A 12,500-nucleotide genomic window follows, 5' to 3' on the forward strand; every position below is an offset into this window, starting at 1 on the left:
AATGGCCTCATTGTTAGAGTCGCAAGTTTTCTGGATCAAAGAGAGGATTCTAACATTGTCTTGCTTACGATATTAAGATCAATACAAAGAATTCAACAATGCTTCTTTCACGGTACCAATATCAATGCTATGATTTCTACACTGTTCTTGCTGATGTTGTTATTGCAGTTACTGTAATTGCCGTTGTAGTTGTCGCCGGTGTTGTCGTTGTTGCTGCTGTTGTTTGTTTTGTTATTGCTTCTGTTTCTGCTCATATTGCAAGCTAAAGAAGATTCATATATTTCTGAATCTGAGAATACCTGAGGCATAATAATTGAAATACTAATACAAAATTAATCAAGCTCTTTCTAGATGTCGGTTTTGGTTTTGTGTTTTCTTCCTAATATGATTCTTTTATGTGTTTTTGGACCAAACACCAGCAGCTTTGTTAGATGTAGAGTTTGCAATATTAATTTCTTTCAAGGGCCAATAGATGGCTGCATCAGCAGAATAATGGGAAAAAAGAAAGAAAAAATATGCCCTGTGGTATTTGTTTAAGTCTATTAACATCCTGAATTCAAAATCCCATCGGGGTAGATTTTGCTTTTCATCGTTCAGAAGGTCGTTAAATAAGTACCTGTCAAGTACTGGGGTCACGTGACTCTACTATTCCTGACCAAAAAAAAAAAAAAAAAAATATGTATCGTGCTAAAGTTAGGAATGAGTATCAATTTAATGAAGAGCAGCTGATGGCAGACTCTGTAGCATTTCAGGCACTCTTCGTTTCAGTTACGTCGTTCAACGTTTTGAGTTCGAATTACACACGTGGAAATTAACTACTTTTCTTTTTTTTTTTTTACAAACCTACTGAGATGCGGGAATGAATAAAATAATCATAAGTAATATACTGTGATCGATTTAATTGAGAACACTTGTGTTTTACTGCTAATTTTAGCAATTAATGTCGGTTTTAATTTTAGTATAAGACCAGCAATTTCGCGGGAGGGGGCAAGCATTTTCCAGTCTTCAACTGGTACTTGTTTCATCGACCCAGAAATGATAAAAGGCAAGCCCTACTTCGGTTGAACTCAGAACCTAAAGACGGACGAAATGCCGCTAAGCATTTTTCTCGATGTGCTAACGATTCTGTCAATTCACTGCCTTATTTTAATGATTAATATTAATTTCATTAAGAAGGCGGTAAACAGGCAGAAGCGTTAGCGCGCAGGGCAAAACGCTTAGCGGCATTTCGTCTGTCATTACGTTCTGGTGTTCAAGTTCTGCCGAGGTCGACTTTACCGTTCATCCTTTCGGAGTCGATAAAATAAGTACCAGTAGACTACTGGGGGGGAGGGGGGGGCAATGTAATCGACTTATCCCTCCCCTCGAAATTACTAGCCTTGTACCAAAATTTGAAACCAATGTTAATTTCATTAGGTACCAGTTGAACACTGGGGTTGTGGTAATCGACCAACATTAATTCCTTTTAATTCCAATATTAATTCTATTTAAACGAAAGCACAATAGGGAGGTGATTTTGCGAGACGGCTGAAACCCGATTCTTGAGCATCTTGAAAAACATGTTGCTCATAATTTTCTTATACACATGAAGGATCAATAAAATGCAAGATAAGCAATGTCATTTATAAATATATTCTCGAAATTATTAACTTTACAATATAGTTATATAATCATAGATAAATACTACATACACATACACAATTCTTTGTGCGCGCGGAAACACAAACACATATGCATACAAACATAAACACACATAATATATATATATATATATATATATATACATATATACATACATACATAAAAATATAGAGTTCTATATTTAAGAGATGAGGAATTATTTACATTATTTACATTATTTACATTTGACGGATATTTGTCCTCATCTTGTTTGTTGTCAACACAACGTTTCGGCTGATATACCTTCGTCAGGTGTCTTGGGGAAATTTCGAACCCAGGTTCCAAATTTCCCCAAGACACCTGACGAAGGCTGAAGGGTATATCAGCCGAAACGTTGTGTTGACAACAAACAAGATGAGGACAAATATCCGTCAAATGTAAATAATGTAAATAATATATATATATATAGATATATATCACATGAATATACAATGATATTTAATACATTCATATTCCAATATATTTTCACACATGTCTAAACGGAGATAGTTCATGCGATTGTATTTACTATATATATATATATATATATATATATATATATGTGTGTGTGTGTGTGTGTGCATGTGTGTATGTGTGTGTGTGTGAGTGTTTGTGTGTGTGTGTGTGTATGTATATATGTATATATGCTTGTGTCTGTGTGTGCATGTGTGTGTGTGCTTCTGTGTGTGTATAGAAATATCAGTATACATATATGAATACATACACACTCAAACATACACACACACACATACATGCATAGAGCAGTATGGTCACGGATAAAACACCTTTGATCATAGGTCTGCTCATTCAGGGCTGATCTGAAGCCTAAAACAACAGCAGCAACAACAACAACAACAATAACAACAACAACAACTACGACAACAACAACAACAACAACAGTAGGACGTTGTCTTTGACTACCATGGGATTCTATTCTGTAAGATCAACATGGAATTGTCCTTAGTTTGGTGTGATTCGTCTATATACTATTGGAATAAAATCAATGAACAACGTCAATATTATAGACCGTATCGCTTATGCAATGATCATGTATTATACAAACATGTTATCATGTAGGTTTCTTTATAAGGGGAGTAATGATATTTATATAAGTATGACGTCACGATAGAGCGGCTGTTCGGTAGCGCTAGGTTAAAGTGTGAATTCTTTATTTAAAATTATACTCAAGAGACCAATGCAACCTAGATTCCACTTAGAACTCTGATGCCAGAAAAATATCCTTATTGTTTGATCAGTGAATTAAGGCTGCATTTTACAGCACTCCAGCACTCCAGCACTTCGATGATCCAGCAGTCCAACAGTCCAGCAGTCCATCACTATCTAAATATCAAGTATTGAACAGAATAACTAAAACGAAATGTTGGCAGTGAAAGGGGTTCAGTCTGTTTCTCTCTGTTACCGAAACAGACACACTACCAATTAAGTAATCTTTAGCATGCACCAATGCATAGATAATTGCGTCTATATTCCTTTTTAGTAAGAGTTACTGTCGATAAGAATATGGAGCTATGCAAGGGAATGTTAACCTCACTCATGTTTATAGTGTTGGGCTGTGTAACAAATTCACTTATATTTTTACAACTTCCCACCCATCACACAACTACTCACTGCCCGTCAGTTCCAATAATACCTTAAGTATTAAAGTAGCACTGCAGTAATCCCCAAGTTATTATCACCGACATAACTTTACCAACCAAACCATTTCCATGGAAACAGAAAGTCAAAAGCCACCATTTGTGAAAGATAATCCGATTCCTTTGGACATTAACTGTTTATCCGCCGGTTCTTTATTCTAAAATAGAGATATAATTCATAACATAATAAATAATCGCATTATACTCAGGCTAGTAGTTCAGGGTCTCTCTCTTTTTTTTTAACTACCAAATTCTTCAATGCTCATTATTTTGCATTTCTTACAGTCATCTTTTATTTATAATAATTTTTTTCTTTCTGTTTTTAACCACTTTTTGCTTTTTTCTATATTCCACCCCCAAAGTAAACATCGAATAAATAGAATTAATTTGAGTTGGTTGGATACAAACAAAAATTAAATATAATATTGGATTTTAAAAGAAATGAAATTAATTTATCGCCATCAAATACGAAATGTAATTTTCCTTTTATTACATAGGCAAGGATCTTTTTATTCGGAAAAAGAAGAAAAATGTTAATTTATGGTTCGGAGTTTAGAGAGGGAAAGGGACAGAAATTAGCACAACGAAAAACAATATCGATTGCTTTAATTAAAACCACAAGGTTGTCGATGAAGTAGCGGAACAAAATTAGAAGCAACAGCGAAATTAATTTGTTAGAATTTTCAATTAAGGTGCCTCAATGACGTCATATTTAAATGAGAAATGAATGGGTCGATAAAATCACTGGACAGCTAACATCGGGTGTGAAATTATGCCAATTGCAGGCGTTTTATTGTAGCCCTGAGAAAATCATTTGATTCTGCGTGTTTCACTATATCTAGCTGTCGAAAATGGTTACCGTATCTTCTTGTAGAGGTAACCTGATATAGACTGGTATTCTACCATATTTATATTTATCTTTCATTCGCTAAACGTCCTGAAGTTGGAGCTAATCATCGACCTTCTGAGCTCGCAGTAGCTACAGAAGACATTTATGTTCTTACCTTATGGCATCATTTATCAAAGCAACATTCGTTTAAATAGACCAAAATACATTACCAAGAAATGGAAATACATTACCATGGACATCGTACATATTTAAAAGTAAAACTTTAACCGATTATCGAATTAAATAAGACATCTTGCTTTAATAATAAATAATTTTAACTTACTGAACATTTAACATTTTATATCTCTTGTCAAGAATCCCATTTACAATGGCAAACAATGCAATGCCAGAATTGTTTATTATGTTTTACTGATATTAGATAAAATACATTTTTAAAGTAGCTTTTATCTAAGAAAAACTTTTAAAATCTTTCGTGAATGCATAGTGGTATCATAATTTAAAATATTGTTTCGCTATCATCTCATGTCAGTAGTTCTTGGAAAATTCATGATTTTTACCAGAAGTGTACATAAAATTGCTTTATCTCACGAAATATGAATGAAAGAGTGGTGATATATCAAATGTAATGCATTTATGTATCGTTGGTAGTGATTTTATCTGACATGAGTCAAACAGTACTATGAATGCAATATAAAATAACGCAAAAAAGTGCTGACAGAATTATTAGGGCTCAGGAAACGGTAATCTCGTAAGGCTACTACCAATATACCAAAATTTAGTTCGTTAATATCCTACAGGCCTTTTCCTGAAGGGTAAAGTTAATCTGGTTGTTTGTTATAGTATCCGCGATTCAATCAGATTTGACAATTTTATGTATGCACTGACCGGAATATATACTGTGTAAAAGCAATAGTTTTTGTTCCGGCTTTTCCTGTAATATCGGAACAAGAATGAATATGTCTTGAGGCTGTTGCCCGTAAGGAGACTAAGGGAAGCGTGTTAGTTTTGCTCGAAACTATTTCAGGTCATAAACTATGACAAATGATATGCAATAAAAATATTTCTATACAGAACGAGATAGAAATACATGCAAACTTATAAGGTATAATTCATTTCAAAAATTTCTCCACATCACATATGAAACCACTTGACTTTAAAATGGGTGACATGATAACTATATGACAGAAAAGTGTCATGAGAGAGTTAGAGGGAGTCAAGTGGGAGCCACAATGATGCAGGGAAATATTACGTTGTAATAAATAACAAAGTTACTGATATGATTTTACAAACATGATTTCTAAGAATGCTATCAATAAAATCAATATTTCGCTTTGTTTGGAGGAGTCAAGGAAAAAAATTATTAGCGGGGTTTTTAAAAGAATCTTCAAACAACCTTAAGATATGAAATATGGTGTACAATATCTAAAAAAAAAAATTCTAACTGTTGAATAATTATTGTTTGGTGGGAGACAAAATTGGGTTGTTCTGTGTAAATGAAGCATGTTTATGAAGCAATTTAAGTTGAAGGAAATGTTAGCTTAGAAACTCATGCATATTTAATAAGACATGATCAAAGTTTCAGTCAGTCAGTCTAGTTTACTGTCTGGTAAACTAAGTCCATAACTGATTTCTTAGACAAGAAAATTCCTGTAAGCATAACGTTGTTAAATGAAATAAAGAACTTAGAGAGCAAAACCGACGGAGATTTATAAAATATAGTTTAAACTAGATATCAAAGGTTGATATGATGTACGAGAGATGTATATGACTCAGGTAACAAAGCTACCTTATTAAAAAAACTTTAAAATTTGTTTACACTCGTGTTTTATATATTTTATAGTGAATTACCGATTTCCTTTCTTGAATTAAGGAAATACAGTGGCATAGACAAAGTAAAGGATCCAAGAATTATATCAAACGAATATGGAGATCTTGGAAATAATAATAACAAAATTTTAAAACAGCCGAAAAACTTTGTTAGAAGTATAGTACAGGAATAATAAACGTGAGAAAATATTGTTTTCCATCTTCAAAGAAGTCTAAACTCTATAATAGCTTACATCTATCCTGTATACATTGTTTGTATTTTTCACTGTACATTTGAAGAATCCCAAATAAAGCAATTTATTTTATGTTATTCTAAAATAGAAAGATTCCAATACAAAAAAAAAAAATTGGCAACAGCCGGTGTGTATGTTTATATACTTTATCAATTATGACTCTTTCTAAAGATTGCATTTTAAAGAATAGCAGCAATTTCACATCATTCTATGACCGAGAATTACGAATGCCAGATGCTAAAAATAAGAAAGAAATCATGATATTTGAAGAGAAAAGTTATTGAAAGATGTTTAGCATTCCATTTAGAGACAGCCAACTGACGAGAGAGTTAAGAGATATATATTATTGAGAAACCGAGGAAACATTAAACTCTTTTGTCAGTTATTAAAGGTAGGAAATGAAATGATTTACTCTTAGAACGCGACACCATGACACCATTTTTCTAGTCAATGAGTCAACATAAATACAAGGACGCTCGAACTGGTAGAAAGTGCTGTTATGTTTCTCACAAAATAATAATCTAGAGTCCTAAAAAGAAAGAGAAAGGAGTCGCTGGATAACAAAAACTAAAAACCAAATCAAAGGAAAAAAGGCGGAGGGTCACATTTTAAATGCAAATGCCTAGGACCATAAGTCCACACGTTAGAGTCTGACGTAGGACAAAATAACAACACTACTAAACAACAACGATCACTAGCCAATACGGTAATGCATGGACAAACCTACAGTGACAGAGATATCACATGACCATAAATAGGATGGTTAAACAACATCTAGAAATGGACAGCGATAACAAAGGTGCAAAATACGAGGTTGGTTATCTCTCTTGCTGTACACTTTTGGTGTATGTGTGAGTGTCTGTGAATAAGTATGTAAATATATCTATCTATCTTTCTATCTATCTATCTATCTATCTATCTATCTATCTATCTATCTATCTTCTTTTAATCGTTTCAGCTGTGCAGCTGCGGTCATGCTGGAGCACCACAGTGGGGCATGTATGTATATATATATATATATATATATATATATATATATATATATATATATATATATATATATATATATATATATGAGTTCATGTCTTTCGCAGCAGCTGGCGCCCCCAAATAAGAGGGGTGGGGCACAATATATTGTTGTACTGCATGACACATTAGCTTTCTTTTGAACTGTTCTTTGATCTTCAATGGGAGAAACGAGATTTTCACGCACGTTCTAACATATTACGTCTACAGAAAAAAAATATCATATGCATAAAAACTGCACAGACTTGTACCATAAGAGTGTAACCTTGGACATATTTACTTCCATAGAATATACTCTGTGTGTGTGTGTGTGTGTTTTATAGTCTGTTCGACTAAGTCCTTCAAGGCGCTCACATAGCGTCTTGAAGGGTTTAGGGGAATATATAGACCCCAGTATTTAAATATTTAAGCACTGTATATATTCTATAGGCCTTTTTTTTGCCGAACTGCTATGTTACGGGGATGTAAACAAACCAACACAAACACAAATCACACACATAGACACATACATACATGCATACATACGTATATGCATACATACATACACACACGCACATATAATCATATACGACGGGCTTCTTTCAGTTTCTGTCTACCAAATCCACCTACAAGACTTTGATCGACCCAAGGCTATTGTAAAACAACACTTGCTCAAGGTGCTGCGAAGAGGGGCTGAACCCGGACGCATGTAATTGGGAAGCAAAGTTCTTACCACACAGCCACACCTGCGCAGTTTATCTGACGAACTTCCATAACATTTCCAGCTATGGAATTTTACCCATGTTGCTTGTGTCGGCCTCAGGTGATAATGAACGATGCTTCTCAGCATAAATGCCGCGCAGCACCATCGAAATCAGAACTAGCAATCGCAAAGCGAACTTGTAAACCAGGTGATCACCTATCTATCTATATGTATGAAAACGCAAACATACACGTACATATACCCATTAGTACGTTTTTATTTAATGTACGCATGAAATAGTGTTAACGGTGTTCATATGAAATAAAGCGAAAACTGTAGTATTTCCAAAACATGGAGGTTTTTATTGCTTCAATCAAGATTTATTAATATAGAACAGAGAGAGATTACCTTCCCAACCCTCCTTTTTTATAGAGATATTAAATAAATTCATACACATTTATAGCAATTTCTGATAGTATACTAACATGTATCATAACTTCGTTATTCTTTGCAGGTTAGCAAACTATATTTAATAACCGTACACGCACGCACACACACACACACACACATAAACGCACACACACGCACGCACACACACACACACACACACACACACACACACACACACACAATTCTTACAGACTCGGCTAAATACATATACATATATATGAGTGTACATATATTATTATTATTATTATTATTATTATTATTATTATTATTATTATTATTATTATTATTATTATTATTATTATTATCATCATTATTATTATTATGGTTGGTAAGTCTTTGTACCAAAGCCATTTGGTTTACACCAAAGACCAATACAACGGAAGTAATCAGTTTTGGCTGAATGTAAACTGGCCAATACAAGATATTAATTCAGAAATGTGAATTGTTTCATATATTAGTGGGAAGTAAACCGGAGGCCATATTGATTATTTTACGGAAATACAAAAATAAGAAGAAAGAACTGCAAAGCAAAGAGATGTTATTTTGTTAAAATTTAGATTAGTTTTTCTCGCCAAGTATATACCAAAAATCACCTTTCACAGATAGAAAATGATTATAGTTCAGAATAGTCGTTAATTTCATAACAACCGCTATTTACATTATTATTACATGTTGCAGTAGCCATGTTAAGTTTGCTTTATCAAACTATAAGCTTCGCATTGTCTTTTCTCTCGCTTTCGTATTTCTTATAACAATTCGTGGCTTAAAATTATCGATCTTCTATAATGTAGTTCTAAAGAAATCATTCTTAATCAAGCCCAATGCGAAAGTCTCTATGTGGTTGTTCACCTTTACGAGAAATAGTAGTTAAATAAATAATTGTCATATCATGATTTCCCATACACATACTGTCTAAAAAAGGAAGAAAATATTGGATTTTGTTTTAAAATATATTATTAATATCTATAATTAAATTAAGGCAAAGCGGCGAGCTGGCAGAATCGTTAGCACACCGGGAAAAATGCTTAGTGGCATTTCGTCCGTCGTTGGGTTCCGAGTTCAAATTCCGCCGAGGTCAACTTTGCCTTTCACCATTTCTGGGGCGATAAATTAAATACCAGTTGAGTACTGAGGTCGATGTGATCGACTTTCCCCCACCCCCCACAAAATCCAGGCGGTGTGCTTACAAGTAGAAAGAAATATTCAATTAAGGTAAAGCAACGAGCTGGCAGAATCGTCAGCGCACCGGCAAAATTGCTTAGCGGCATTTTGTCCGTCGTTACGTTCTGAGTTCAAATTCCACCGGGGTCGACTTTACCTTTCATCCTTTCGGGGTCGATAAAATAAGTACCGGTTGAACACTGGGGTCGATGTAATCGACTTACCCACGCCTCGAAGTTTCTGGCTTTGTGCCAAAATTTGAAACCATTATTAAACGAAGGCGGTGAACTGGCAGAAATACAACACTTAGGAAAACGCTTAGCGGTATTTCTTCAGGCTTTACGGTCTAAGTTCAAATATCACCGAGGTCGACTTTGCCTTTTATCCTTTCGGGGTCGATGAAATAAGAGCCAGTCGAACACTCGGAGTCGATGTAACCGACTTAGTTCCTCCTTCGAAATAGCTGGCCTTGTGCCAAAATTTGAAATCCATATTTTTGTATAAATCTAATATATATATATATATATATATATATATATATATATATATATATATATCATAGCTGGCCGCCTACACTTTTTTCTGCAAAATAGGGGTAGCTTATCCTTTTCAGAGTATATTATTAGACTTATCCTGCCTTTGAGAATTTAAAATCACTTCTTTAACTTTCTAAAACATCTCAACGCTTCTAGAAAGCAAACTTCGTTTGTTTGTTTCCGTTCATCGCAATTTGAATTTAATATATATATATATATATATATATATATATATATATATATATATATATATATATAGTATTCAATGTTTAACTCAGCTTCAAAGGACTTAAAGTTTCGTGGGCGAATCCATTTGGAAACGAGTCAGCGTTATTAAAAATGTATGTAAGTCCTATCTATCTATCTATCTATCTATCTATCTATCTATCTATTATATTGAATCAGTCTCTTGCTACTTTGAGTTTCACGTATATGTACGTCGGATCTTCAGGCATATAGAGATTGACTCGATTAAAATAAAATATCTTAATCGCTACCATGGCACTTTTTCCCGGCGGTGAATATTAAATGAATAGTTTCATATATATATATATATATATATATATATATATTGTGCGCTTAATATCTATTAAGCGCACAATCTAAATGTGCAAGGTAAAAACAAGTACTGTTATCTAGGTTTAGAGATTTAGTCGAAAACGGGATTGAGTGCCCGCTGTCGTAAACGGAAACGGAGAAATTAAGAGCAATCACAAAATGATCCATGGCAAGTTCCAAATTGACTTGTGAAATTAAATAAAGAAACAGTTCTGTTCGAACAACAAATAAATCAGGATCATTAAGAACTATATCGATTATGTCTAAGGTGACCAAAACAACGCAGTCACTAAACAACAAATACGAAATGACGACATCGAAGACTTTAAATAATTACAACAACACAGTAAAAAACTCTTACTGAAACGGGTGAAGACTACAGGGAAACATATGATTAAAACAACACCAAATTATCTCAGGATACTCTGGATCTGATGAAGAAACGAAAAATAAAAAATAGAAAAAAAATAATAGAATAAATCTCTAAGTCAACTCGCAGCTAGTGAAGAGAAAAGATCTACAGAAAACAATGAGAACAAAAATTGTAAAACTTTCACAACATACAAACAATTATAATTCAACATAGGCGTAGGCGTAGCTGTGTGGTTAACAAGCTCGCTTTGTAATCATATACTTTCGGGTTCAGTCTCACAAAGCGGAACCTTGGGCAAGTGTTTTCTATTATAACTTTGGGCCAGCCAATGTTTTTGGTAGTAGTATTGGTAAATGAAGGTTATATGGAAGCCCATCGTGTATATATATATATATATATATATATATATATATGTATGTATGTATGTATATATATATTTATATATATATGTGTGTGTGTGTGTGCGTGTATACCTGCGTGTGTGTGTATATATGTGTGTGTGTATTATATAAGAATTAGTAGACAAACGCAGAAGGGCACTCAACACATTTGTGCGTGCGTGTGTATGTGTGTGTGCTTGTGTGTGCGTCTTTATGTTTATGCTTGTCCCCTACCTCCACTTGTCAACCGGTGTTGGTTTGTTCACGTCCCCATAACTTATTCTATCGGCAAAAGATGGCGGATAGGATAAGTACCATACTTTAAAAGCAATAACTACTGGGGTCGATTCGCTTGGCAAAACCCTCCAAGACAGTGCCCCAGAATGGCTGCACTCCAGTGAGTGAAACAAGTAACAAAATAAAAAGTTCAAAATGTCCACTAAAATCTAAACAAACATAAAGACCAAAAATGAAAACAAAGAAAGAAAAAGAAAACAGAAAATGGATCCACCAGGGAATACAGAAGTAGAAGCGAAGAAAGACCCTAGAGAAAGAAAACGTTATTTTTTAAGCCACAGTGGCTCTACAACTGCCAGAAATCACAGAAGTTATCTGAGTGATTGGTTGAAATAACAGAATTAACGACGTCAACAACCTGACTTTTGTTAAGTGTTGGGAACAGGGTCAACGATGATGTTAGAAAAAGGACAGTGTCAATACACACACACTCGTGTGTATGTGTGTGTAAGTGTATATATATATATATATATATATATATATATATATATATATATTTATATGTAGCAATAAAGATGAAACGAATGGGTGTTTTGGGTATAACTACATATGTTTCTGTAGCAAAATTTTATTACCACGATTCATAATATAATTTGGCAACAAACTGCAAGATCATATAACATTATGTAATATCGTATTTAAATGCCACTTCTTCAGATAATACACCGTTAGATGTTTTCTAGGTGATATGCCATCGACGGAAGCATAGCACCTTATCTACCAACGTATCTACCTACCTATCTATCTATCTATCTATCTATCTATCTATCTAATCTAGCTGTCTGTCTGTCTGTTTGTCTGCCTGTCTATCTC

The 12,500-nt window shown here is 33.9% G+C and overlaps 1 protein-coding gene across 7 annotated transcripts in view; it reads right to left on the reverse strand.

The window, feature by feature from the left end:
• Window positions 1–12,500, reverse strand: part of LOC106882292 (uncharacterized) — a 411,562-nt gene that overhangs the window by 199,507 nt on the left and 199,555 nt on the right. For 2 of the 7 annotated variants that reach the window (XM_089358703.1, XM_052971218.2), the window contains one exon: window positions 10,999–11,068. The exons of the other annotated variants lie outside the window; for them this stretch is intronic. The gene's annotated coding sequence lies outside the window, so the exon portion shown is untranslated. The remainder of the gene's footprint in view (window positions 1–10,998; window positions 11,069–12,500) is intronic. 7 annotated transcript variants of the gene reach the window in all.

Source organism: Octopus bimaculoides, chromosome 10 (assembly GCF_046866305.1).
Source record: "Octopus bimaculoides isolate indiv1 chromosome 10, ASM4686630v1, whole genome shotgun sequence".
Classification (NCBI taxonomy): Eukaryota; Metazoa; Mollusca; class Cephalopoda; order Octopoda; family Octopodidae; genus Octopus; species Octopus bimaculoides.